This window comes from Macaca fascicularis, chromosome 11 (assembly GCF_037993035.2).
Source record: "Macaca fascicularis isolate 582-1 chromosome 11, T2T-MFA8v1.1".
NCBI lineage: Eukaryota > Metazoa > Chordata > Mammalia > Primates > Cercopithecidae > Macaca > Macaca fascicularis.
The window spans coordinates 12811687-12838280 of NC_088385.1; the positions used below are offsets into that span (position 1 = coordinate 12811687).

Sequence of the window (26594 nt, forward strand, 5' to 3'; positions counted from 1 at the left end):
CTCTCCGCGCAGCTCGCTCCCCATTGGCCGGGGGGCGGGCCCTGGGCGCCCGGCTCCACTGGGGGCGGGGCGGCGGTCGGGGCCGTGTGCGCCTGCGCTGTGTGTGTGTGTCCCCGCGGCAGCCCAGCGCCAGCTGCAGCTCAGTGATCCCAGCCGGATCCTGAGCGGGGAACACGGGCTGAAGCGGAGGCTGCGGCCCCGCCCCGGGGCTTCATTGTTGAGGCTGCCGCGGCTCTGTCGGCTGCTCAGCTGCCCTCCAGTCGGCCCAGGCGCCGCGGCTAGGAGCGAGCGCTGCGAGGCGGCGGCCTGAGGTGAGACGGCGCGACCGGCGACCGGGTCTCCGGACCGGGCGGGGGTCTCTGCCCCGGGCGTGGCGGCTCCGAGCTGGGCTACGCAGGGTCCGGGGTCGGGATTCGGGGTCCGTGCGCCTGGGCTTTGTCTCTGCCTCGGGTGCCACCGGGGGCTTCGCGCCTCCTGCGACACCGCGTGGGCCCGCGCGGTGGTCCCGGCCGCCCTGCGGGTGGGGGCCGGTCCCCACTGCTCCCTGGCTCCCCGCGTATGCCGCGGAGGGGACTGCATGGACCCGGGCGCTGGCTTCTGCCCGGTCCCCCCGCGGCGTGGCTGGTCCCCGTGTGCGGCAGAGGGCGTCCTGCGAGGACCCACTCGTGGGGCGGGTCCGGGTCACCGCGAGTGGGAGACTCCGTCGCCCTCCCCGCCCTCCCTCGCAGCGAGACTGCTTGGCTATCACAGAAGGGACTGCGCGGACCCTCGGACGAGGGAGTCCATGACTCTGGGTGGGGGCTCTTTTCCGGCCCGCATGACGGCTTCCTGAGTGTTTTGTCACCTATATAGGTGGCTGCGTGGACCCGCGCGCGTGCGTCCTGGCCGCCCTGCTAGTGGGGCTGTGCGCCGCCCCGTGGCTCGTGTGGGTCGACCCCACCTGGGACGCGGGTGTAGTGGTTGTCTGTGCCCTGTGGGCGCGGTTGGTCGGGGCGCACTGCCCCCAACCCGTGATTTATCCTCTCACTTGCCGGGCGGGAGGAAGCGAGAGGCGCGGGCCCGGAGCTGTCGCGCAGCGGCCGCACAGACCTCTGCCCTGGCCGGCGCTTCCGGGGGGGGGGTGGCGAGGGGCTGTCACCGCGTCCCACCGCCGCGCTTCCTGCTCTGGCCCCGGGCTGGGCTCTGATTGGAGGAAGCAGGGCCCTTCTGCCTGGCGCTTCTTGATTTCTTCCGTTAGTAATGGGAAGAAAAAAAATTCTGGAAAGCCAGATTAAACTTTGTAGCTCTCAGCGCCTGGAGAGTGGAAGAAACTCTCCCAAAAATTTGACGGGCCGGAAAATGCGTTTCAAGCAGGAGCATCCACACGCAGGGAATGAGGCCAAGGCAGTTACAGCTAGAGGTCAGATTTATGAGGAGAGAGCTAGGGTGAGGTCCATTGGGGTGGGGAGACTTCGACCTCAGCTTGATGGGAAGACCTGATGCTGCCCCTCAGACGCTGTATTTCTCAGCCACCAAAGAAAGTGGAATCACTCCTTAGTGAATGCTTTCATCAAACTTTTGAAAAACCTGTAATGTCCCAGGAAGCAAAATCAAACTGGACAGTTTCCCCCTTTTAAGAGTGTTAAACATCCCGGAGACAAACAGCAAAAGGTTCAAGGAGTCCAAATACTCAACCTGAAGTTCTTTCTGCACAAGAGATGGTGTATAAATAACAGGCATACAAGAGAAAACTGAACTAATCACCGCAGCTGTGGCTCCTAGCCCTGTAGCGTGTCATGCAGACCCTTTTGCCTTCTCTGCCCTCCACTGTCCCAGACCCCAACACTACCGCGCACCTGCAGTCATCAGCTCCTGCCGACCCATTGCTATGAACTCTGTTTCGGTGGCTCCCTTCTCTCTGAAGTTTTGCTTGTTCTCCTGAAGTCCTGGTCTTTAAGAGCTTATGATCTGCAGGGACAGATTGGCTTTGGGTAGTACATAGTTAACTGTAGCACAGCTTGAAAAATGCTCTGATAGAGGTGGGCAGGCAGTTTGTACATGCGGGTAAATGCGAGGTCCTTTTTCAATACCATGAATCCAAGTATTCATGCTATTTTAAATCTGCAATTCTTTGACTCTCCAGAGGGCTTTTAGATTAATTTTTTTTTCTGTTAGTTCCTAGTGTTTGTTGCATAGTTCGGAGTACTTGATTAAAACTTACCAGGTCTGCCGGGCGCTGTGGCTCACGCCTGTAATCCCAGGACTTTGGGAGGTCTAGGCAGGCGGATCACTTGAGGTCAGGAGCTGGAGACCAACCTGGCCAACATGATGAAACCCTGTCTCTACTAAAAATACAAAAATTAGTTGGGCGTGGTGGTGGGCGCCTGTAATCGCAGCTACTCAGGAGGCTGAGGCAGGAAATAGCTTGAACCGAGGAGGCGGAGGTTGCAGTGAGTCGAAATGGCTCCACTGCACTCCAGCCTGGGCCATAGAGTGAGACTTTGTCTCAAAACAAAAACAAAAACAATGTACTGGGTCTACCTCCGGCTCTGGAATTTTCCTGGAAGGCCTTCTCTTCTGGGCTTCATTTTTCTTACTTTTGAGGATGGTAAACTACATAATTTCCAAGAATCTTCGTCCTACACCTTTAATTCTTTCAAGCAAATATAGCAGAGAAAAATTCTCTTCCCGGCAATGGTGTAAGTAATGGAGGCCTTTGAAAATGTGGATTCTAAAATGGAAATTCTTTTTCTTCTTCCCCTTTTTTTCCTTTTAAACGAGTTTAGTTACATGAGTATATACTTTATCTCGGAGTTAAGGACAAGTATCTATGATGAAAGCTTAAGCAGCTTTTTGGCAATATCTTGCATATTCTTCACAATTGTGTTTTATGTGCAGCATCTTCACTATATCCAGTTGGTTTGTTTTTTTCTCATTAATGGAGTTGTTGAGCTCAGAACTTTTCAGGAGCAGTTTGTTGATCTTTTAAGTGTCATGTGAAATATGTTCTAATTTAACATTTTATTTGGTTGAGTAAAATGGGAGTAAATGGAAATTTGAGAGTGCCTTGAGTAGATGTACTTGGCTTTGTGTAATGGTTTGAAGCATAGTTTAAAATTACCACTTGTGGCCGAGTGTGGTGGCTCACACCTGTAATCCCAACACTTTGGGAGGGCAAGGCAGGCAGATCACGAGGTTAGAAGATGGAGACCATCCTGGCTAACACGGTGAGACCTCGTCTCCACTGAAAATACAAAAAATTAGCCGAGTGTGGTGGCACACGCCTGTAGTCCCAGCTACTCGGGAGGCTGAGGCAGGAGAATCACTTGAACCTGGGAGGTAGAGGTTGCAGTGAGCCGAGATTGCACCACTGCACTCCAGCCTGGGCCACAGAGTGAGACTCCATCTCAAAAAAAAAAAAAAAAAAAAAAAAAAAAAAAAAAAACCACTTGTAAAAAATTGCATCACTAGTTGAATGACTTATAAAGGAGCTACAATTCTAAGGAATATGGTAATTAATTCTTTAAAATAGTAAGGCTGGGTGCTGTGGTTTATACCTGTAATGCCAGCACTTTGGGAGGCTGAGGTGCAAGAATCACCTGAGCCCAAGATTAGAGGCTGCAGTGAGCTATAATCATGCCACTGCACTCTAGTCTGTGTGACAGAGTGAAACCCTTTCTCTAGAGGGTTTTATTTTATTTATTTATTTTTTGAGACAGAGTTTTGCTCTGTCGCCCGGGCTGGAGTGCAGTGGCGGGATCTCAGCTCACTGCAAGCTCCTCTTCCTGGGTTCACACCATTCTCCTGCCTCAACCTCCCAAGCAGCTGGGACTACAGGCGCCTGCCACCACGCCTGGCTAATTTTTTGTATTTTTAGTAGGAACAGGATTTCACTGTGCTAGCCAGGATGGTCTCCGTCTCCTGACTTGGTGATCTGCCTGCTTTGGCCTTCCAGAGTGCTGGGATTACAGGCATGAGCCAGTGTGCCTGGCCGACAGAGGATATATTTTTGAGCTTTACATTTCAGAGTTCTTTTCTATAGCCCTGGCCAGGGTCCCAAACAGGGAACTTAATTCACTCTTTCACTGAAGTATACTCTTGCTTTGATGCCATTGGTATGTTGTCCTAGAGATTTGCTGTGGCTGCTAGGAGTGTTTCATGGTTAAGAACTGATGCGACTTGTCTTTTGTCAGTTTTTGAGTCTATAAACCATCTTGTTTCCTTTAGTATTATCTCCTTGGAACTGGAAGGTCAGAGATGAAGTTTTCTTAGATTATAAGTCTCAGCCTTTGCTATCTACCTTCCTCTGTCTCCCATGTCACCTGCTGGTTTTTTTTCCCCCCATTTTTCTTTTTAATGTTTTTATTGGATAGGTGTCTATTATTGCAGGCTACCTCAAAACATTTTTGGATATTGACAGGACATAAGTATGAATAATATGTAAAAGATAACTTACTCTAGTTCTTTTGAGCAGAGGATTTGGTTTCGATATGTGGCCCTATTAAAGCTTTTGTTAAGTCCAAATACTTTCTGAACTTCAGTTCCCTTACCTATAAAATGGAGTTAGTTGTTAGTAATACCTGTTCTGCCTAACTCAGGAGATTGTTTTGAGGATCAAATGAAATCATGAATGTAATGGAATTTTGTAAATTTTAAATGAAATATTGTATTACCTAAGCTTTTAAAAAAACAAAACAAAACAAAACAAAACAAAAATGCCGTATTTAAGAATGGAATGAATCTGGGTTTTCCTTTGTAATCCCAAGGGTTTAATGTACAGAGAAGTTTTAATGTGTCTGTTGGGGAGCTTCATTAGGATTGTTTTCTATCTTTAATTGGCCAGTATTGTTTTATATTTTATCATTTTTGGGGAACATCAAAATTTGTGTTTCAGGTATCATTAATATTTTACAAAGTTATTGAATGTGCATGATTTAGTCTTTAACAATCTCTTCAATTATTTACATTCCCATGTAAAAAATGAAGTAATGAACGTCCATGTAAATAACATTCCCATGCTTTAATGAAGCATAATTTCTTGACATTGCAGTTTCTAAGTGCCCTGTCTTGAGGTTGGGAAAGCGGAAGGGCAGTCAGAGGTCAAGGTCAGCAAAGCCTCACCTTTGACATTTGAAATCCAGCAGCAGGTATCACAGTGAACCCCATTCCAGCATCCAGGAAGTTTCCTGCCCTGCCTGTCCTCCAGCCACCTCAGAATCTGTGTCTGCAGCGTTGGTCCTGCTTTCCTCTCTCCTCTGCCTTTTCTTTCTCTTCACCAACTTCTACCGAGTGCCTCTGATGTCCCAGACAGTGGCAGTGGGAGTACAAAGGCTAATAAACCCGGCCCTGGTCCTCAAAGAATTGATGTTTTCTGTGCAGATTTTTTTTTTTTTTTTTTTTGAGACGGAGTGTCACGCTGTAGCCCAGGCTGGAGTGCAGTGGCGCGATCTCGGCTCACTGCAAGCTCCGCCTCCTGGGTTCACACCATTCTCCTGCCTCAGCCTCCTGAGTAGCTAGGACTACAGGCGCCCGCCACCGCGCCCGGCTAATTTTTTGTATTTTTAGTAGAGACGGTTCACTGTGGTCTCGATCTCCTGACCTTGTGATCCGCCCGCCTCGGCCTCCCAAAGTGCTGGGATTACAGGCTTGAGCCACCGCGCCCGGCTTCTGTGCAGATATTAAGTGACACTGTCATACATAGTGTTGACAAACATTGATACAGATTTCCTGTGAAGTGCAGAAGCACCATCCTAGAAGCAGAGATGCAGAGGCAGCCCTGGTGACTCACACATGGAGAGCTGGAGTTCTTGGTCTAGTGGGATCAACTGACCTGGACATCATTTCAGTGCAGCGGAGTGAGTGCTGGGATGGGCTCCCGGGGCATCTGGAACAGAGTTTGTCTGGTGTTTAGTCTCCTGCCTGGTACTTAGAGTTTATCAGTAAGATGAGCATTGGGAGATTTCTAAGTGAAAGGAAAGGCAATCACTGACCTGAAACCTAAAATCTGTAGGTGTTCTGGGCCATTTATAATTCACTGAATCTGTTTTGTCAGAACAAGTCTATCGTCTATTGTTTTGGATGGAGTGTGGCCAGCCCTGCCTTGCGATGTAAGGAAATCAGGAAACGCTTGTCAGGTGTCAACACCGTGCCACTCTTCTAGGGATTTCTACGTAAATCACTGTATTCATTTCTGTTGCTGCTTTACCACATTTCCACAAATTTAGTGGCTTAAAACAACCAAAATTGTATCATCTCACAGTTCTGTGGGGCAGAAGTCTGACGTGGGTGTCACTGGGCAAAAATCACCACGTGGGCTGGGCTGCATTCCTCACTGGAGAATTGTTTCCAAGCGCTTTTGGCCAAATATAGTTCCTTGTGGTTGCAGGACTGAGGTGTCTGTTCCCTTGCTGGCCGTCTGTTGGGAGCTGCCCTCAGCTCCTGAGGCCTCTGTCTGGTCTTTGCATGTGGTCCCATCAGCTCAGGACTAGCTAGGCCAGGGACCTGGTCAGGCTCTCCAGTTCAACTGTGTGCATTTCTCTTCTTCCACTTGGAGAAAGTTCTATGCCCTATTTAAAAAAATTTTTTTGAGATGGAGTCTCGCACTGTTGCCCATGCTGGAGTGCAGTGGCGTGATCTCAGCTCACTGCAACCTCTACCTCCCGGGTTCGTGTGATTCTCCTGCTTCAGTCTCCTGAGTAGCTGGGACTACAGGTGCCCGCCACGATGCCCCACTAATTTTTGTATTTTTAGTAGAGATGGGGTTTCACCATTTTAGCCAGGATGGTCTCCATCTCTTGATCTCGTGATCCACCCGCCTTAGTCTCTCAAAGTGCGGAGATTACAGGCGTGAGCCACCGTGCCTGGCTAGTTCTATGCTCTTAGAGGCTCGTGGGATTAGATTGTACCTCCCTGGATAGCCCAGGATACTCCTTCTAAGGCCTGTGGCAAAGCCCTTTTGCTGCCTGACATAGTCACAGGTCTCGGGGGTTGGAATCTCCCACCACCGTTACCGATCCACTTACTACAGCAGCCTGGGAGGTGCTTTTCATTGCCTCTGGTTAACAAATACTAATTTTTTTTTTTTTTTTTTTTTTTTTTTTTTTGCAAATTGGCAGGAACATGAAGATCCCTCTTTTTTTTTTCTGAGACGGAGTCTCATTCTCTTGCCTGGGCTGGAGTGCAGTGGCGCGATCTTGGCTCACCACAACTTCCACCTCCCGGGTTCAAGCAGTTCTCCTGCCTCAGTCTCCTGAGTAGCTGGGACTACAGGCACGTGCCACCAAGCTCGGCTAATTTTTGTATTTTTAGTAGAGACGGGGTTTCACTATGTTGGCCAAGCTGGTCACAAACTCCTGACCTCATGATCCGCCCACCTTGGCCTCCCAAAGTGATGGGATTACAGGCGTGAGCCACCGCACCCAGCCAGGAAGATCCTTCTTAAATGAAAAAACCATTCCTCTGATTTGATGTGAGGCTGTTGGTGAGATTGGTAGCAGTGGAGAGAGGTCCATCAGAAACGGAGCTAAACTTTGTGTTTTGGAGTATTTTGATGGCCTGCCCTGATTATGTAAGTTTTGCTAAGAAGTCATTAGAGTAATTCCTCTACTGGAAGAAACACCCACATGGGGAATTTGGGACCTTGCCTTTTCAAGTTTTACACAAAGGACTCTTCATGGGCGAAAAGTACATGATTCCAGGTCCATTTCTAGAATGCAAACAACTGCATCAGCCCAACAGCGATTCACATTCCTGAGTTTGAGAGAATCTGATTGTTTCAAGGCTGAAGCCAAAAGCCCAATAAACAATGTTTGCACCTTTATTCATAGTTAGGAATTAGGTGCATCCCGTGGTCAAGAAAACAACTGATGGTCACCAAGTAGTTTAAAACCAAGCAGGACCTCATTTTATCTTGTGGGTGTTTTTGATTTTTTTAACTAAGTTTTTATTTTCCTGTGCAATAAATGACAAGCTCTGACTTGAAATACATTTCCTTTAATAAACCAGAATCTAGGGCCAGGCGCGGTGGCTCACGCCTGTAATCCCAGACTTTGGTAGGCCAAGGAGGGCAGATCACGAGGTCAGGAGATTGAGACCATCCTGGCTATGGTGAAACCCTGCCTCTATTAAAAATACAAAAAATTAGCCGGGCGGCGAGGTGGCGGGCGCCTGTAGTCCCAGCTACTCGGGAGGCTGAGGGAGGAGAATGCATGGGAGGCGGAGCTTGCAGTGAGTTGAGATCAGGCCTCTGCACTCCAGCCTGGACGACAAAGCGAGACTCTGTCTCAAAAAAAAAAAAAAAAAAAAACAACAACAACAAAGAAAAGGAAAAAAAAAAGAGAAACCAGAATCTATAATCCTAAGGTTTTTAACCTGGCTTTCAGAAATTTATGAAGTTCCCAAAATCCTGTGCAACAATTTTGTGTATATGCATCCATGTGTGTTTATGGGGAGATGATTTATAGCTCTCCATACATTTTCAAAGTGGTTGGATTCCAAAAAATTTTAGATACACCACTTGGGCCTGGTGTGGTGGCTCACATCTATAATCCCAGCACTTAGGGAAGCTGAGGCAGTAGGATCCACTGAGGTCAGGAGTTTAAGACCAGCAACATAGCGAGACTTCCACCTCTACCAAAAAAAAAAAGTGCTGGGCGTGGTGGTGCACACTTGTGGTTCTAGCTGCTCGGGAGGTTGATCACCTGATCCCAATAATTTGAGGCTGTAGTAAGTTAGAATTGCACCACGGCACTCCAGCCTGGGCAACAGAGCAAGACCCTCTCTCAAGCAAAAACAAAAAACCGTATCACTTAATATACTATTGTTGTTGGTCAAGTATCAGATTTTGTTTAAACATTAAATTCTCTCTCTTTTTTTTTTTTTTTTGAGACGGAGTCTCGCTCTGTCACCTAGGCTGGAGTGCAGTGGCGTGGTCTCAGCTCATTGCAAGCTCTGCCTCCCAGGTTCACACCATTCACCTGCCTCAGCCTCCTGAGTAGCTGGGACTACAGGCGCCCACCACCACGCCCGGCTAATATTTGGTATTTTTAGTAGAGACGGGGTTTCACCGTGTTAGCCAGGATGGTCTCCATCTCCTGTCTTCGTGATCCGCCCACCTTGGCTTCCCAAAGTGCTGGGATTACAGGTAAATACTCATTTTTAGCAAAGGTGTACAGGCATACAGCTCTAAGAATCAGAAATTAACAAGGCTTAGAACAAAACCCAGCAGTCCCCTACCTTACCCTTCTTCACCCTGATCCCTGCTCCTTGGAGGTTACTGTGTTTATGTTTTAGCTGGTGCTTCTAGATTGTATGAAAGACAGGGAGATGTCCTACTGTGGAAGACAAGGATTCAGGTTGCTTACCCTCCCCCCTGCTCCTGTTGCTCACGTTTTTCTCCCCCATCCTCTCAGTATAATTATTGTGGTAGTGAGGCCAGGCATGGTGGCTCATGACTTATCCCAGATTTTTGGGAGGCCGAGGCAGGCAGATCACTTGAGGCCAGGTGATGAAGGCCAGTGTGGCCAACACAGTGAAACCCCGTCTCTACTAAAAAATACAAAAATTAGTCAGTTGTAGTGTCGCACACCTGTAGTCCCAGCTACCCAGGAGGGTGAGGCACAAGAATTGCTTGAACCTGGGAGGTGGAGGTTGCAGTGAGCTGAGATCGCACCACTGCACTCTAACCTGGGCAACAGAGGTAGACTCTCTCAAAAAAAAATTATTGTGATAGTGGGCTACATAGTACAATAGTGTATGTATTTAGTATTCTTCCCGGTTTTTGGCCCAGAGCTTCTAAAACCCTTGTAATTTCCTGAGTGATAGGAACATCATTGGTTATAATATTTGGTGATAGGTTTCAATTCCTGACACAAGAGCTTCTAAGACTTTTGGAATCTCTGGGGTGTTAGGAGTGTCTTTTGTATGATGAGCTGACAGGTGGCTTCGGGCCCCTGGACAGGTTCAGGATTAGGGCTGGTTGCCAGAAAGATGAGTCATGAGTAAAGAGTTGGACATATCAGCCCCACCCCTACCTCTGGGAGGGGAGACGAGACAGGCTGGAGATTGAGCTAGTCACGAGTAGCCAATGACTTAATCATGTCTATGTTATGAAAACTCCATAAAACCCTCTAAATATTGGGTTTGGAGAGCTTCTGGTTTGGTGAACTCATTTGGTGCTGGGGAGGTGGCACTTCCAGGGACGGCGGCACTTCCAGGGACGGCATGGGAGCCCCGACCTCTCTGCCCCGTGGTGTGCCGTGTGCGTCTCTTACATTTGGCTGTTCCTGTGTTCTCTTCTTTGTAATAAACCAGTAAGAGTAAGTAAGTGCCAAGCACTTTGCGTCTGTCACCTCTCTTAACTTTTTCAGCAACACTGTGTGGCAGATAATGTCCTCATTTTGCCAGTGACAAAATGAGATTGATGCATTGAGTAACTTGCTCAAGGTCACATAATAAGTGGAATTGAAGCTCTGACTCCAAAGCCTGTGCTTTTAACCAGCAAGCTGCATATGCGGCCTCTTTATTTGTTAGGAGTTTTGGTGTCTCTAGGGCCTGACACCAGGTTGACCGTTGTGGCCTAGAGCTGTTATAACGGAGCTTTTAGCGGCCCTGCTGAGAACAGAGCCAGCACCTCCGGATTGGCAGGGCAGGGGCTGTTCCTGCTGGGAGCTGCAGGCCACTCCCTGTGGCCCTTGGGTGATCTTCCTCATCCACTCCCTCCGTCCTTCAGTAGTTCCTGAGTGCCACCTCTGTGTGGAGGAGAAGGAGGCAGCCTTCCAGCCCAGGTGGGGCCTGCAGGTACACACAGGGAGAGGCAGCTGTGCACTGAGCTGGCTGTAGGCTGGGACAGTGTGGCTCCAGAGGTGACGATAGAATGCTCTGGGACTGCAGAGAGAACACATGCTTGTGAAAGGGAGGAAGGGGTCGGGTATCGCAGAGGAGATGTACTTGAGTTGGACTTTGAGGGAGGAGTTGGATTTCCAAAGTGGAACTGAGCAGCTGAGGCTTTCTCAGCAGCTGAAGATTACAGCCAGCCAGCCTCAAATGCTCAGCTTTTCCTGAATTCTCTTTTTTAGTATAGTGCAGTAAGTTTTCAACAGAGATAAAGCAGTCACCTCCATGTCATTCATGTTCTGCAAATCCTGTGTGTAGTTTTCGATGCTTAGCAGATGGGGGCAGCCTGGGCCATAAGAGAAGAGCCTGTGTGTCCGCCTGTTTGGACATCAGTCAGGTGTGGCACAGGGCAGTGATCACTGCCTGCCCCTGAGGAACTCAGTTGTACTTTTATGTGGAGAGGACAAAGAAAGCTGTTGTACAGGGGGCAGGAGACATTTCACCTGCAAAGCAAGGCACAAAATACGTAGTCTGTGCCCTGCATGAGAAACCTAGCAGAACTGTGTGCTGATTCCCACCCCTGCCTCCCCTCCTGAGAGCGAACCGTCCCTTGTACCATGGCGGAGGGCATTTCTGAAGCCTCTGCCATCGGAGTGATCTGTTACTTGCCCACTGAACCTTCGGGGCAGCAACCAGGTGGTGTGGCTGAAACACAGGCCTTGACCAGACCTGGTTGGGCATGTTGGTTCTGCCACTGATTGTGAATTACAGAACCTTGGAGAAGTCATTGTCTTTGTCTGTGCCTGTCATATAAGATGGGGAAGACTGTGGCCATTGCAGAAAAGCAGATAGGTGGAGCGAGTATGAAGTGCTTTGTGTGTGTGTCATACGGTGAATGAAATGGCACTGATTGACATTATTGATAGTAATAACAGGTTTAATTCAGGAATAAAACTGGTAAAGTAGGCCAGGTGCAGTGACTCAGGCCTGTAGTCCCAGCACTTTGGGAGGCCGAGGCGCGTGGATCACGAGGTCAGGAGTTTGAGACCAGCCTGGCCAATATGGTGAAACCCCATCTTTACTAAAAATACAAAAATTAGCTGGGTGTGGTGGCACGCCTGTAGTCCCAGCTACTTGGGAGGCTGAAGCAGGAGAATTGTTTGAACCTGGGAGGCAGAGGTTGCAGTGAGCTGAGATGGCGTCACTGCACTCCAGCCTGGGTGACAGAGTGAAACTCCGTCTCAAAAAAAAAAAAAAAAGCATGGTAAAGTATTTGACCCAGCCTGGGTACGCGTGGTAGAGCCGAATGAAAGCTTAGGAAAAGATGACTTGAGAACTAGCCCAGCAGAAGAATCAGGCGGGATGTGTTGTTACTGAGTAAGTGAAATTTGCACCTGCTTTCTCCCAGGCCTGGTTGAGTTGTGTACAACAGAGAGCTCAGGTGTTGGGGGCAGTTGACCGGTTGAAGAATGCATTGCTATTATGTGAGGAACATTGGGCTTTGAAAAAGCAGAACTGGATCCACGTTCTTGCCTAGTAACTCTAACTATCATCTAGTTTGTAAAGGGGAATGCAGTTCTCTGAAAAATTCTTATGACAGTGTGGAAAGGATTGGGGCGTCTGCATTGGTGTGTGTAATATAGGTCAGATGAAAGAGCATTTAGGCTGGAGGGAGACTTTTCATCTCTCTAACTTTACTTTCACAGAACAATTCCATCATGATTGGAAGATTTTTGAGTCAAAACTACAATGTTCTGCTATGTGTTTCGGGGCAAATTTATACATACAATTGGCTTAAATATTTCAGATGATACAAGAATATATGTGTGGAGTAAAAAGCTGAAATTTGCATTCCCCCTTCTCTAGAAGTAACCATTGTGAATAGTTAAGTCTGTATTCCAACTATTTTGTATATTATAAATACACTGTGAATATATGAGTGTATATATACATATATGTTACACAAACACATTTTTAGAGATGGAATATTGCTGTGTTGCCCATGCTAGTCTCAAATTCCTGAGCTCAAGTGACCCTCTGGCCTCAGCCTCCCAAAGTTTTGGAATTACAGATGTGAGCCACTGCCCCTGGCCTGCATGAGTATATTTACTAATTGCTAAGTTACTCTGTTCAATATGTGTCTGTTGAACTCCTCCATGTGCCAAGCATTGTTCTGAATACCTTATATGCACGAATTCACTTAATTTTTAGAGCAGCTCTATTATTGTGGCCCTTTTACAGTGAGGAAACGGAACCACAGAGAGTCTGGGGACGTTGTCTAACATCACACAGCCAGTGCTGTTGGAATTGAGGTTTGAACCCAGACTGCTGGCTTCAGATCTCTTAGCTGTTGTCATAGATGCACACCCAAACCTTAGGGTCGCCTCCCAAGCCTTGCCTCCGATACGGGCTCGCCTGAGCTCTGTGAGAGCTGTGTATGTGAGGTTTCTTTCCTCTTTAAGAACACAAGCCTTGGAATTGTCCCAGACCCTGGTAGGACCTCTTGAGGACCAAAAACGGGGATTCTTCAAGCCTGCCCCAAGGCCAGATCTCTGATGTAGCTACTTGGAAGGTAGACATGGAAGAGAGTAATTTTGCCAGAACAAAAAGTTAGGATGGTTGGACTGACTCGGCCAGACGCAGTGGCTCATGCCTGTAATCCCAGCACTTTGGGAGGCCAAGGCAGGTGGATCACCTGAGGTCGGGAGTTCGAGAGCAGCCTGGCCAACCAGTTGAAACTCTGTCTCTACTAAAAATATAAAAATTAGCTGGGTGTGGTGGCGGGCGCCTGTAATCCCAGGTACTTGGGAGGCCAAGGCAGGAGAATTGCTTGAACCCAGGAGGCAGGGGTGGCAGTGAGCTAAGATTGCGCCACTGTACTACTCCAGCTTGGATGACAGAGGGAGACTCTGTCTCAAAAAAAAAGAAAAAAAAAAAAAAATGAAGGGGAAGGGGAATGGCTGGGCTGACTCATCCTAGGGAAGAGGCCCTACAGCAGCCATAGGACCTTGGCCACTTGGGTGGAAAAGAAGGAAGGAAGAGCTTCACCCAGGGCGGTGACCTGGACTGCAGAAACCACACAAAACAGTCCACATTCTGGAGCCTGGCCACCCCATTTGCTTCTCTTCTCCTTGGGTAGAGGGTGTGGGGAGCTTTCTACCCTGGAGGCTGAGCAGCACAGCTTCTAACCAGGGTAGGCGTTTGTCTGTCCCTGGGAATACAGACAGCATTCTCATAAGCAGCCCCAATCCTCCTAAACGGCTTTTTGTAGGGTGGGGCGGGGCAGGGCAGAGGGTCATTTTGACTCATAGGTACCTTTTCCACTTTCACTGCTGATAACTGTGTTACAGATTAAAGTTTTGTTTTTGATACTGAAGAGGGCTTAAGAGAGTGAGCTATTATGGCACATCTAAGTCTGCTAAAATAGAACCGCGGAGTAGTGTAGGAAAATCTCTTCTAAATTATGGATCATATATGGTGAACGTTAGAAGCCATGTGTATCTAAGTTGAAAAATCAAAACATGTCTTGTATTTGGGCGACCCCGGTAAGTCTGGATACCACCGTGCCTTGTGTGAACACAGGATGCTGAGGTGTAGGGATCAACAGGCTTTTTCTGGACGTCTTGCGCTTCTCCCTTGGGGTAAAGTGGGGCAGCAGTAGGAGCGCACAGCTGTTAGGCCCCTAATATTTATCAGCTGTTTTACACGTGGGATTCCATTTAATGCAATCTTGGAGGTAAAATTATTTTATTGAAGATGAAGATAGAGGCTTAGAGAAGTTAAGAAGATTATTCAAGGTCACGTCATTTTTTTTTTTTTTGAGAGAGTTTTGCTCTTCTTGCCCAGGCTGGAGTGCAATGGTGCAATCTCAGCTCACCACAACCTCTGCTTCCCAGGTTCAAGTGATTCTCCTGCCTCAGCCTCCCGAGTAGCTGGGATGACAGGCATGCGCCACCACGCCAGGCTGATTTTGTATTTTTAGTAGGGATGGGGTTTTTCCATGTTGGTTAGGATGGGCTTGAACTCCCAACCTCGGGTGATCCGCCCGACTCGACCTCCCAAAGTGCTGGGATTAAAGGTGTGAGTCACCACGCCTGGCCAAGGCCATGTAATCTCTTAAGTGGAAAGATGAAGTACTTGATGAACTCAGAAGTTTGACTTCAAGGCCCTTGATCTTTCCATAACACGTGGTTCCTTCCCTGGTTGGTCGGAGTGACTGAAGGACTCAAGGAAGCTGTGTTTTGTGGAAAGAGGACCTGAGGGCTGTATGGTCTTTCCAGACTTGGAATTGCCATGCTGGGCTTCTGAATTGTATAGCTTGGCCATATAGAGAGAAGCCCCTCATTTAAGACTTACTCTTTGGGGGAAATAAAGGAAGGCCGCCCACATGAGACAGGCAGAGGCGACTTTCTCAGAGCTGCTGTGGCAAGGGAGTCGGCACCGTCACTTGCGTGTGGCAGAGACTGACATGCAAGTGAGTGGCAGATGAGGAGCGGGGAAGCTTCAAGATGGAAAAGAACGGCTCCCAGTGGCGGCTGTTGTGGGGGCTGGACGTGGCTGTGCAGAAGCGGGGTGTCCTATGTGATTGGTTAGGGGTGTATTTGGCTTTATCTGAATGATCCTACCTGGGAAACAGGGGCCAAAATTAGGGTGGCTGTTAGTTTTGAGTCAAGTCCTGGCCACGTGGGACAGAGTTGTGGTTTAGTTTCTGGGTTGTGGAGAGAGAGCAGTCTGTCTTCCTGTCTGATGTGCTAGCCTGGCTGGCCTCCTGGCTGTTGACTGTAGATAGGGGATTGGTTTCCTGGGTGGGCAGCTGCAGGTTGTGGTCTGAGTTCTGTCTTTATACATATGATCAGGCATGGTCTGTTTGTATATTCAGTCCCTCATTTCTCTTGTCAGTAAAAATATCAAATGACAAATTGGATACATTGGGAACTTTTTAGATGTCTGTGCCCCCTGGAGGAAGTTTTCACATTCACATTTAATCAGAATGAATATAAACAATTGGGCCATTTATCTTGAAGATTTAAAACAGGAAATCTTCAACAATACTACCTCGGCGCCACTGCCTCTCTGTCCATCGTTAGGGAATGTGTTTTTATCCACCGCCGACTCATCGTCCACCAGTTTGTGGTTGATCCAGTTCTCTATACGTCTTGTCTTGTGTGCATCTCATTGTTTGCTAGTGTTAGCTTTCCCCCTCGTCAGTGTAGTTTATTTGTGTAGCCTCTGTTGGTAGGAAGTTATTTGTGGAATTTGTGAATGGAAGGGACCTTGGAGGTCTGCTAGGTCAGCCCAGTGATTTTAGAGATAAATGGAAATACAGGGAAATGTTCCAGCTTTTTTGGTGGCAAAACCAGGAATAGAAAGTAATGTTCTTTGTGCCACAATGTCATTGAAAGACAGCTCAATGTGGGCCTAAAATGCAGAGTAACTAACTTCCATTTATCTCTGCTTCTGACTCTTGTTATCAGACATTTTAAATTGATCTTAATGTGTTAGCAGAATTATGAAAAGTCCTGACTTGTTTACATATAAGGTACTTCTTCGCCTACTCAGTTGGTTGTTTTTGCAACAGGATTGAAAAGACCTTGCTATAAACTGAATGTTTATGTCTCCCCCAGATTCTTGTTCTGGAGCCCCAACTGCCAGTGTGATGGTATTAGGGGATAGGACCTTTGGGAGGTGATTAGGGTTAGATGAGGTCATGAGCGTGGGCCCTGGTCTGACAGGATTAGTGCCCTTAGAAGAAGAGAAACCAGGCCAGGTGTGGTGGCTCACACCTGTAATCCCAGCACTTTGGGAGGCCGAGGTGGGCAGATCACGAGGTCAGGAGATTGAGACCATCCTGAAACCCTGTTTCTACTAAAAATACAAAAATTAGTTTGGTGTGGTGGCACGTGCCTGTAATCCCAGCTACTCGGGAGGCTGAGGCAGGAGAGTTGCTTGAACCAGGGAGTCGGAGGTTGCAGTGAGCTGAGATTGTGCCACTGCACTCCAGCCTGGTGACAGAGCGAGACTCTGTCTCAAAAAAAAAGAAGAGGAGAAAGCAGAGAGCTCCCACTGCCCTGGTAGAGGAAACAAGAAGAAAGGTGGCTGTCTGCAAGCCAGGAAGAGGTCCCTGTCCCAGAACTGAGTTGGCCGACACCTTGATCTTGGACAAATAAACTAATGTTTAAACCACACAGCCTATGGTGTTTTTTATGGTATTTGCCTGTGGTATTATGGCCATCTGATTTGACTGATGCAGAGATGGTTCCAGAATAATGTAGCCTGTATTTAAGTTGGTGATGCCATGAAAATAAATGTGGTAGTTCATTCCTTTATATAAAGATAGCGCTGTGAGCCCAGGGCCTTTGCACATGTCTTAGTTGAGTCTTGTCTTCTTATAATAGCTTCCTAATTTCTCTTTTCCCCCTCTAATTTATATTATATATCTGGATTAAATCATATATGATATGATTTTATACTTTATGTCTATACAAACTTTTAGTGATTTTATTTCATTTTATTTGATTTTTGAGACATGCCCTTGCTCTGTTGCTCAGGCTGGAATGCAGGTGCCATCACAGCTCACTGTAACCCTAAATTCCTGGGCTCAAGTGATCCTCCCGCCTCAGCCTCCTGAGTAGCTGGGACTACAGGTTTGCTATCCTGCCTAGCTAATTTTTAAATTTTTTGTAAGGACAGAGTCTTGCTGTGTTGTCCAGAGTGGTTTCAAACTCCTGGCCTCAAGCAGTCCTCTCGCCTCAGCTTCTCAAAGCACTGGATTACAGGCATGAGCCGCCGCACCTGGCCCAGTGATTTTTTGTTGTTAAGATCGAGGACGGGTTCCCTGGCTTGGCATTCAAGGCTCATGATCTGGGCGTGATATGCAACTTTGGGTTTCAGTGTTTCCATTCCCACCATCAGCCTTGCACTCCAGCTTGTTGCCTAAGCCCTGTTCTGAAGCCCAGCCTGACAACTGCACTTAGAATTTATACCTTCTCATCTCTTCATCTTCTTCACCTGTGTTCTTATCGCCATCTGGGACATCTTCTTCACACTTCTGCCTCTTTAAATCTTCTCCCTCCTTCAAGACTTGAAATACTTCCTTTACATGATCCCCGCTCTGACATCCAAGCCAGAATTAATCTTGCTTCCTTTGAACTCTGATAGTGCTTAATGTTTTTCATCCTTTATACAGCAGTCCTGTGTGTTAGATATTATTATTCCCCCAGTTTTTCATAGTTACTTTGAAAATATTTACTGTAGTCATATAGTTTGAATATGTAATATGAGCGGCATTCAAAAGGTCCTGGAGAGTGAAAGGAAGTCCTACTCCCATCACTGCCCTGTAACCACTGTTGCCAGTTTTTGTTTGTTTGTTTTTCCAAGACAGAGTCTTGCTCTGTCACCAGGCTGGCATGATCTCAGCTCGCTGCAACCTCCACCTCCCGGGTTCAAGCGATTCTCCTGCCTCAACCTCCTGAGTAGCTGGGACTACAGGCGTGCACCACCACACCCAGATAAGTTTTGTATTTTTAGTAGAGACGGGGTTTCATCATGTTGGTCAGGATGGTCTGGATATCTTGGCCTCGTGATCCACCTGCTTCAGCCTCTCAATGTTGGGATTACACGCGTGAGCCACTGTGCCCAGCCTATGTGTCTTCTTTTTAAAAACATAGATGTTGGCATAAGATAAACACTGTTCTCCACCAGTTCCCCACTGGTAAGTATTTAGGTTGTTCCCAGCCATTTGGATTAATCAGTGCTGAGTTGTACATAATTCTTGCATATTTGCATTAATATGTTCATAGGATGCATTCCTAGAAATGGAATTGTGGGATCCAGGGTTCTGCGCATTTTAAATGTTGATGGGTGTTGCTGGATTCCCTTCCATTAGGGCCATACCATTATATCACTGTCAACGTATAAGGGCGCATATTTCTATTTCCTTGCCAACAGTTTCTTCTCAGCTGTTTTGTTTAACATCACACACACACACAAATAGCCCCCTTGTTCCAAAAACATGGACATTTTACATTTCTAATTGAAGTGTGCACACACTGATGGAAGCTCTGTGTTGCAGTGATGTGTGCTGCTAGGATTGTGGCTCTGTTTTGAATTTGCTAGCCAGGCTACGACTTTCCAGTCAGGTATTTTTTGTTTTGTTCATGTTGTTGCTGCTGTTGGGCCGGGTTAACCTGTGTGAATTTCCCTCCACTGCCCAGCCAGATTTCCTTTCCGGTGGACGGGCTTAGTGTCTCATCGGGCAGCCCTGTTTCTGGGTGATCTGGGCCGAGTGTCTCATCCGGCAGCCCTGTGTCCGGGTGATCTGGGCCGAGTGTCTCATCCAGCAGCCCTGTTTCCGGGTGATCTGGGCCGAGTGTCTCATCCGGCAGCCCTGTGTGCGGGTGACCTGGGCCGAGTGTCTCATCCAGCAGCCCTGTTTCTGGGTGATCTGGGCCCCATGTCTCATCCGGCAGCCCTGCTTCCGGGGATCTGGGCTGAGTGTCTCATCCGGCAGCCTTGTTTCCTAGTGATCTGGGCCGAGTGTCTCATCCGGCAGCCCTGTTTCCTAGTGATCTGGGCCGAGTGTCTCATCCGGCAGCCCTGTTTCCTGGTGATCTGGGCCGAGTGTCTCATCTGGCAGCCGTGTTTCCTGGTGATCTGGGCCGAGTGTCTCATCCGGCAGCCCTGTTGCCTGGTGATCTGGGCCGAGCGGCTCCATGAGAAGTTGCACCCATCTTCTCCAGTAGTGCATCTTTTCACAGCAAGCAAAACATTTTCACCACGTTTCTGGCGGAACAGGCACTAGCTCCTTTCTGGGCATCAGGAGACCTGGCTTTGTTCTGGTTCAAGCAACAGCTGGTGAGTTACCACAGACAAGTCGCATCTGGCCCCTGGTCCTTTGCTTTATAAGTAGAATCACAGTCCGAGTGGGCGTCACTGCCCTGGTCTCTGCGGTGCTGAGTGTTGTGGGGATGATGGCTAAGTGTCAGGGTGCATTTCCACCACTAGGGGGCTACAGGCCAGCCGAAGACACAGGAGGAAAGCTAACAGCCCCGGGCAGGTACACAGAACCACAGGAGTTTGGAAGGGTGGTTCCAAGCTCCTTGGTGTGATTGATGTGATCACAATAGACATTTTATCTCTAAGTCTTGGGCCATTGGACCAAGAGAAGAGAGAGCTGGTGTTGAGTTGTAGTGAGAGGTCCGTGGTTCGTGTGCCTGCTGAGCCTGGCTTGGACTCCATTCCATTGAGTCCCATTCCATTTTACCTTCTGTTTCCACTTTTTTCGTGCTCCTGCTTGTTTCTCCAGAAAAAATTGCAATAAATTCCTTTCAAAAACTTTACAAAAGCCATAGATGCTTATTGAAAATAGTTCAAATGATATGGAAGACAGAAAGAAAGTGTTTTTCTGTTGTGTGTTTGGATGAATGTGTCTTTGGGGTAGTCACTATTAACACTGGGTGTATTTCCTTCCAGAACTTTTCCAGTGTACCTACAAATGTATATGTACACTTTGTAAAAAACAAAATAGGACCTGATAAACATTGAGTTCCCCTACTCCCACTCTGCAGCCTACGTGGACATCCTTTCATGGTGATACAATGAGACCTGATCGACTCCTTTTGTTCGCTGGAGTGCTAGGTAATAATAGCTACAGATAACTCACCTTCAGTGGGCATTGACCATGTGGCAGGGTCTGTGCTCCAGGCAGGCTACATGAAGTGGGTCTTAAGGCTTTTTACAACAATGCTATGGGTGAACACAGTAATTGTGAACATTTTGCAAATGATAGAATTGCAGTAGAGAGAAGCAAAGCTGCTTGCTCAAACTCATGGCACGATTCCCGAGAGAGAGAGAACACTTTTAAAACAATTGTTGTTGTAGTCAGGTGATTTACGATCATTTCAAGAAATAGTGCATTCAGTGAATACATTTCAGGGTCTGGTACAGCCTGAAATTGCACTGGACTAGAGGTAAAGGGAGCGGTCCATTGGCCCTGGGCCCGTAGTGAAAGGAGGGAGGTCCCGGGGAGAGGGGGCATGGAGAGGAGGTGTCTGAACAAGCCTTGCAACATCCATTTCTGCTGAGTCTGGTCCGAGGTCTGGTTCTTGACATGTACACTTTTCAGAGATACTTGGTTTTGATTTTTGTCATGGCTCACCTGAGCAGCCATGGTTTCAAACTGCCTGGAGATGTGGTCTGGCAGGCCAGTGCTGTGCCCACCCTTCCCGCTCCTGCAGGAGGGGAGTCATCCTGGACTAGAGGGCTTCGCCTGGAATCAACTATCTCATAAGTGGTTTTGATGCTGGTTTCGCTAGGTCGGGAAATTTCCCATTTGGAAGGAAAACTGGTACTTGTTTTTGGGTTTTGCTGAGGAGCCACAGGGTTTAGAGCAGGGGCTGGAAGTTTGTTGAGACACCGGTGAGTGCACTCAAACATCTTCCATGAAACGTGGAAATAAAGACTGTTCCAGAGAGGTCCCTGGCTTTGGGATATAAATATTTCTGTAACAGAATGGCACTGGATGTCTGCTGTATTTTTTTCTCTGCTATTTTGGCAAGTTTTATTTGGGTGTGTGTCTCCTGTACAGAAGGTATGACATCAGTTTTTGCCACCAAGTATTTACAGCCGTTGGTGCCTCCTATGTGGGTCACTTTTGTGCCGTGGTTTCTTTGGGGAAATTGCTACCCAAAGCACATTGCCCATTTCAAGGTGCTCCTGGTTTCTGAACACCTGTGGCAGTGCCTTCCATGTGGCTGAAGCCAGCCGAGAAAGTACCCCTCCCCAGGAGGTGGGGACTGGTGATTACCTGAGTCAGGAGGCCGGGGATGAGCCCTGGACTAGAACTTATGACTGGCTGCTTTTCCTTCCGCTCCTCTCCCTCCTATTTTTCCACCACCCCCACTTTTAAAAAATTTCTTATTAAAAATGAAGCAATTATTTTGGTTTTCTTTATTCGCTATTCCTTGCTAATCGTATGTAGAGTGAGCCTGGGAAAGTGGAAAGGAAGGTTGTACTTGGCTTCAGATGATCCTAGCAGTCCCGCATTGAGGGGCTTCCGCCAGGCGGCATTGTGAAGTGGCGTTGTGGAGGTTCTCCTTTCAGTCCTCAGCGTTAACCAGCAGAGGCAGGTGGTACTTATTCCTGGTTAATGTTGGGGAAGTTGAGCTCAAAGTGGCTAAGGGAACTTCCCAAAGTCACATAGGAAGTAGCAGAGTAGAACCAAACACAGATTATCTCTGAATCAGGCAGGTCGTCCAATTCCAAAATGAGCTGTTAATTTTTGGAGGTCAAAAAGCTGAACAGACACAGATATTTCTTTCTTCTTCTTCTTCTCCTTCTCCTTCTTCTCCTCCTTCTCCTCCTTCTTCTCCTTCTTCTCCTTCTTCTTCCTTTTTTTTTTTTTTTTTTTTTTTGAGCTAGGGTTTTGCTATGCTGCCTAGCCTGGTCTAGGCTCAAGCTGTCCTCCTACCTTAGCGTTCTGAGTGCTGGGCTTACAAGTTTGTGTGACCATACCCAACCGAACAGACATTTCTTGAAAGAAGACATACAAATGGCCAAAAAATATGTGAAAAAAATGCTCAGTATCACTTATAATCAGAGAAATGCAAATCACAACTGTAGTGAGGTATCATGTCACCTGTTAGGATGGGTATTATCAAAAAGACAAAAAATAACAAGTGCTGGCGAGGATATGGAGACAAGGGAGCTCTTACACACTGTAGGGGAGTGTAAACTAGAGCAGCTGGCTGGGCGCGGGGCGCACGCTGATATCCCAGCACTTTGGTAGGCCGAGGCAGGCAGATCACCTGATGTCAGGAGTTTGAAACCAGCCTGGCCAACATGGTGAAACCCCGTCTCTACTAAAAACACAAAAATTATCTGGGCGCAGTGGATCACACCTGTAATCTCAGCACTGTTGGGTGGCTGAGGTGGGTGGATCACTTGAGGCCAGGAGTTCAAGACCAGCCTGGTCAATGTGGTGAAACCCCACCTCTACTAAAAAATACAAAAATTTGCCGGGTGCAGTGGCGGGCGCCCGTAATCCCAGCTACTCGGGAGGCTGAGGCATGAGAACCACTGGAACCCCGGGGGCGGATGCTACAGTGAGCAAGCCGAGATCGCACCACTGCACTCCAGCCTGGGTAACAAAGCGACACTTTGTCTCAAAAAAAAAAAAAAAGAAAAAGAATATATAGTTCCAGATAATTGGAGGAAGGGCACTGAACGTTACCAACACGAAGAAATGATAAATGTTTGAGATGGTGGATATGCTAATTATGCTGATCACATACATTACATGTATTATAACATCACTATGTGTACTCCATACATATGTACAGGACACAATTACATGTCAATTAAAAAAGAAAAAGCTGAACTTAGATTGGAATGGCTATGAAGTAGCTAGCTTTTTCATATTTTTGATATAGACCCTAGGCATTTATTTTAAGTAAACTACCCTTGGCTTCAGGAAATGTAGAGTATTTGAATTTTAGCCTTGCATTTTATAATACAGAGAAGTAAAACTGTAGGCTTGCTTTGGATACAGTCACAGGGGTTTGCAGTGATGAATTTTTTATGTAATAAGGGGGAAATGTACCTTAATTAATAGGCATACATGCTCATTTTTCTCCCTCGTACACATTTTTAGTTGTTGTCCAGGCATTGTGATACTTATGTAAACAGTATGTGATATCTTAGATAGGAATCAGAATTTTAAGGTAAGAATACTTAGAGTTATATATTTTCAGACTTTCAAACTGGACATTTTACATGTCCATTATATAACAGTAATAAATTTTCAAAAAGACAATACCTGTCTTTAATATGGGTGATGCTCTAGCTTTTTTTTTTTTTTTGGAGACAGGGTCTCACTGTCTCCCAGGCTGGAGTGTAGTGGTGTGATCATGGCTCACTGCAGCCTCAGCCTCATAGGTTTGAGAGATCCTCCCACCTGAGCCTCCCAAGTAGCTGGGACCTCAGGTGTACAACACCATGCCCAGCTAATGTTTAAAATTTTTTGCAGAGACAGGGCCTCCGTCTGTTGCTCAGGCTGGTCTGGAATTCCTGGGTTCAAGTGATTCTCCTGCTTCATCCTCCCAAAGTGCTGTGATTACAGGCATGTGCCACTGCCTGGCCCCATATAAGTAGGATGATGACTTGAGCCTAGGAGTTCCACACCAGCCTGGGTAACATGGTACAAGACCCTGTCTCTACAAAAACTAAAAAAATTAACTGGGCATGGTGGCACCTGCCTATGGTTCCAGCTACTCCAGGAGGCTGAGGCAGGAGGATAACTTGAGCCCAGGAGTCGAGGCTGCAGTGAGCTCTGATCTTGTCATTACATTCCAGCCTGGGTGACAGAGTGAAACCTTGTCTCTTAAAAAAAATTACTGGCTACCTGATTATTCATAGGAAAAAAAACCTGAACTCTGATCTAAACCTCATACCTCATACAAAAATTAACTCAAAATGGATCATGGACCAAAATGTAAAATGCAAAATAAAGATGAAAAGAGGAGCTAGACACTGGGAGAAACTATTTGCAAACCACATGTCTGATAAAGGACTCATATCTATAATTTATAAAGAACGATCAAAATTCAGCAGTGAAACCAAACCATCTACTTTGAAAATGAATAAAAGACCAGAAGAGACATTTCAGATAACATATAAGCACATGAAAAGATGTTCAACGTCATCAGCCATCAGAAAAATGCACACTAAAGCCACGTCACTATACACGTGTCAGAATGGCTAAAATAAAAAGTAGTAACAAGACCAATGCTGGTGAGGATGCAGGGAAACGGGATCACTCACACTTGGCTGGTGGGAATGGAAGACGGTACAGCCATTCTGAAAAACAGTTTGACAGTTTCTTAAAAAATAAACGTGCAATTGCTGTAGGATGCAGCACTCACATTCATGGGCAGTTATCCCAGAGAAATGAAGACTTATGTTCACACAAAAGCCTCTATGTATCTGTTCATAGCAGCATTATTTATAAAGGCTAGAAACTGGAAACAGCCCAGAGACTGCTCAGCAGGTGAATGGTTAAACAAACTGGTGCACCCAGGCCCCAGATACCACTCTGCAGTAGTTAGTGACATCCTTGTTCATCAGTCTTTCAAACTAGAAACCACCATCATGCTTAATCTCCTTTTTTCCATCCTGGGTCTGAGTGGGCTTCATTTTGCATTGCTTTCCAATGCATTTTCCCTCTGTCCTTTCTGGTTGCGCCTCATGCCTCATTTGAACTGTTGTAAGAGCCACTGAATTGTTTCTCTGCCTCATCATGGAATCCTTTCTACACTTCATTCCCTGCATTGCCATTGGAACAATCTTTCCAAAACATGAACAAACTAACTTAAAAGAAATATCCCAGGTAGCCTTCTAAATAAGTACAAGCTTTCTGTTAGAAGTTTGACTTCTTGTGTATTGGGAACCCCAGGACTCTAGAGAGACGGATTTGCTGTCTGCATTTTAAGATCAGGCAGAAATCCCTGGAGGGGCCCATGTGGAACAGTGGCACAAATACTGGTTCTAGAATCAGAAGCCCTCATTTCCTGGTTCTGTTCCTAGCTGGATGTTCTTGGGAAAGTTTTGTTTTCATAACCTCAGAAACTCCATTTCTTAAGAAATGGAGATGAGGAAGCATACTCAAGGGATCACACAAGGCTGCTGGGAGGAGCAGATGAGGGGCATGGGGAAAATGCTGTGTAATCCGTGAAGCACGTCGTATGTGTGAGAAGTGGAGCTGTGTGGATAGCGGTTCTGGAATCATTGTATGAAAACGATGGAAAGCACATTCGTAGCTCTGCCTGATGATACCACTGAGAGCCTGTGTTGTACATGCCTGCAACATGGGCGAGGCCCGGGTCAGTACAGCTCACAGTTTGGTTCTCATGCAGTTTGAAAGGCCCGAGAGGACCCTTCCCCGCTCCAGCTGTAGGAAGGAGGCCGCTGTCTCCTGCCTATATTTGGTGGGATTGTCTGTGGCTCCTTGGGGACAGGAATGCAGGGAGTGGGGGAAGAAAGCCGGCCTGACTGCTCGCTAGTCAGCCTTCCCCCAGGGAGGAGGAGCGGAGGGGTCATTTCCTGGTAACTTGCCAAGTCTTTCTTAACCCATCTGCTCTTAGAAATGACCAGCACAAGTAAAAGACCCATTAGAGACAGATGGGCTGTGTGTCCCGTGCGTTTATGGCTTTGTGGCCTCAGAGCTGGCAGGACTCCATAGCTTTCTGGGGAATGCTGGGTCAGCCAAGGGGCTGAAAATAGTGAGAGGAAGACAATCCACCCTGGCTGCTCTGGTCTGGGAGTGGTTACTGAGGAGAGCGGCATGGAGGGCCCAGCCGTGGAGTCTCCTCTCAAGCACGCCCTCACCGCAGTGGGAATGCGGGTCTCAACCTCCGTAGGCCTCCGTGATTTTCATCTGTCACATACTCACCTCCAGCAGGGATGTCTATGGTGATGAGATGAGGGAGCATCATAGCACATGTGGCACTTAGTAGGCTTGCGGTGAGTGGACACTGGCGTCAGTGGAACAGGAGACTGGGCGCTGCGTGTGGACGCACTCACGGGCTCGTGGCATGGGTGTTCAGAGGAGAGAGGGACGCTCTGCAGTTCTCCTGTTGGTCTGTCACCCCCGCTGTTATGAGCAGAATCCGTGAGTGTATTTTGTTGCCCCAGTCAACTTGGTAGGCTGATTGCTCAATTTTCTGCTTCCACTTTTGATTTCTTAAGAATGGGAAAAGTGGGGGCCGGGCGCGGGAGCTCAAGCCTGT

At 47.4% G+C, this 26594-nt stretch overlaps 1 long non-coding RNA gene across 2 annotated transcripts; it reads left to right on the forward strand.

Annotated features, from left to right (window-relative positions):
- The first annotated feature begins 101 nt into the window (after positions 1-101).
- Positions 102-24646, forward strand: LOC135966163 (uncharacterized). 2 transcript variants are annotated; one of them, XR_012420025.1, is made up of 3 exons: positions 102-311; positions 5702-5834; positions 8866-24646. It is a non-coding gene; the product is annotated as an uncharacterized lncRNA (long non-coding RNA). The 2 variants fall into 2 exon arrangements; XR_010579278.1 differs by lacking the exon at positions 8866-24646 and having other exon boundaries at positions 5702-8846.
- Positions 24647-26594: the final 1948 nt, after the last annotated feature.